Source organism: Anomalospiza imberbis, unplaced genomic scaffold (assembly GCF_031753505.1).
Source record: "Anomalospiza imberbis isolate Cuckoo-Finch-1a 21T00152 unplaced genomic scaffold, ASM3175350v1 scaffold_99, whole genome shotgun sequence".
In the NCBI taxonomy this organism is placed as follows: domain Eukaryota; kingdom Metazoa; phylum Chordata; class Aves; order Passeriformes; family Viduidae; genus Anomalospiza; species Anomalospiza imberbis.
In genome coordinates this window covers 15,001-17,500 of record NW_027100612.1, presented here as the reverse complement: position 1 = coordinate 17,500, position 2,500 = coordinate 15,001, and positions in this window count along the sequence as shown.

Here is a 2,500-nt window from a genome sequence, read left to right as displayed (position 1 = left end):
TGAAAGAACCGGCCCAAAAGCGGCCGCCCGCTTTCCCGCTTGCACAGGGCGCAGGCGGCCCGTCAGCTCGGTCTGGGGGTGCTCTGGATACTAGAGAAAAACGAAATAAGATTTGCCAAGAAAATTTCTCTTCCGGACGGGTTTCTTCTTGTACCAAACAAATAGGAGAGTCGTTCTTTCAAAGAAAGGAGAAAAGAAACGGGATTGGGGCGGGGGGGGGGCGGGAAGGAATAAACCCCCAAAACCCCAAAACCGGGCGGCGGACAGCAGGTCTAGCCCGGCTCCGGGGCCGCCGGGCTCGGCGCGGCGCCCGGGCGGCGGGCGGTGGGCGGCGGACAACAGGTCTACCCCGGGGACAGCAGGTCTGCCCCGGGGACAGCGGGTCTGCCCCGGGGACAGCAGGTCTACCCCGCGGACAGCGGGTCTACCCCGCGGACAGCGGGTCTACCTCGCGGACAGCGGGTCTACCCCGCGGACAGCAGGTCTACCCCGCGGACAACCGGTCTACCCCGCGGACAGCAGGTCTACCCCGCGGACAGCAGGTCTACCCCGCGGACAACCGGTCTACCCCGCGGACAGCAGGTCTACCCCGCGGACAGCAGGTCTACCCCGCGGACAGCAGGTCTACCCCGCGGACAGCAGGTCTACCCCGCGGACAGCAGGTCTACCCCGCGGACAACCGGTCTACCCCGCGGACAGCAGGTCTACCCCGCGGACAGCAGGTCTACCCCGGGGACAGCAGGTCTACCCCGCGGACAGCAGGTCTACCCCGCGGACAGCAGGTCTACCTCGCGGACAGCAGGTCTACCCCGGGGACAGCAGGTCTACCCCGGGGACAGCAGGTCTACCCCGCGGACAGCAGGTCTACCCCGCGGACAGCAGGTCTACCCCGCGGACAGCAGGTCTACCCCGGGGACAGCAGGTCTACCCCGCGGACAGCAGGTCTACCCCGGGGACAACAGGTCTACCCCGCGGACAACAGGTCTACCCCGCGGACAGCAGGTCTACCCCGCGGACAGCAGGTCTACCCCGGGGACAACAGGTCTACCCCGGCTCCGGGGCCGCCGGGCCCGGCGCGGCGCCCGGGCGGCGGGCGGTGGACGGCGGACAACAGGTCTACCTCGCTCCGGAGGGACTTAGGCGATTTCCGGCAGCGGCCGGGTAGACCTGTTGTCGCGGCCGGGTAGACCTGTTGTCGCGGCCGGCTCCGGAAGTTCACCAAGGGGTCGCTGTTTTCAGCTGCCTCCGGCTACGTCATCGCAGGGGCCGGCCTGCGGCGGCGCACCTTCCCGGTCGCTTTCCATCGGTCCTCTTGGAGGCGTCTGCGGCCTGGGACTCGTCTGTCCGTACTATGGGAGCGAGGTGACGGGCCGTCTCCCCGCAGGCTCGTCCCGTGCCTGTGACCGAAGCGGCGAGGGAGGCCGGGGGCCCCCGTGCGCAGTCCTCCGAGCGAGGCGAGTGCCGCTGACGCGGGACGAGCCCCGTGGCGTCGTCCCGGTCCGCCCGTCTGGCCCAGGGAAACGGGGTGTGTACGGTTCGAGAGGCGAGAGAGAGCTCGAGAGAAAGAGGAGAAATAAATCGAGAAGGGAAAAAAAGAGGGAGAGAAGCCGAGAGAGACCGAGTACGAGCTGCGAGCTGCCCGTCGGCCGCGGCCATCGACTTCGTGGGCCGTGTCCCGCTTCGGCCCGGCTGTGGCCGGCTTGGCGAAGGGGGGGCGCCCCCCCTGGGGATTGCTGGCGGGCGAGGCGGCGGCGCCTCGCCCCTTTCCTGCCCGGCCTTAAGCCGGGGCGCGCCCCGCTCGGCGGGCGCGCTTTCGGGCTGTCGCTCCGGTGCGGTGGGCGGCAGCCGCGGGTGGACGCGGCCGGGGCTTTTCCCGGCCCTCGCCTGAGAGCCCCGAGCGCGGCGCGCGCGGGCCCGCCGAGGTGGCGGCGTCCCGTTCCCCTGCTTCCCGACCTGGTTGTGCCAGCGTGTCCGTGTCGGAAGGGTGGCGGGGGCCCGTGCGGCGGGGCGCGCGGCCCGGCCTCGGCGTCGCTGCCTCGCTTGAGGGACTCGGTGACGGCGGTCGCCCGATGAGCTGTGGAGCCGGGGTGGCGGCACCCCGCGCCCCACCAGCGCGCGCTGTTGAAGTCGTCCCCCTTCCTCGGCCTTAAGCCGGGGACCCGCGTCGCGGGCGAGTTTTTTCAGGGGCGGAGGCCGGCCGCGGTGGCCGGCCGCCCTAGCACGGACCGGAAGCCGACCCAGAGCCCCCCCGGAGCGTTGTCGCGGGCGAGGCGGCGGCGCCTCGCCCTTCCTCGGTCCTGTGAGGATCGAGCCGTTTACCGCCGGTGCAGGGGCGGGGGGGCGGGTTGTGCCAGCCGGGTCCGTTGCCTTTTTTTTTTTTTGTTCGGACGTGCCGACTTGCGGGCGGTGTGGGGGCCGCCCGCCAGGCCTCCGTCGCTTTTTTTTCTCTCGCGGCCCTAAGCCGCGGCACCGAGAAGCGCGCGCGGAAGGCGCGCGGGCC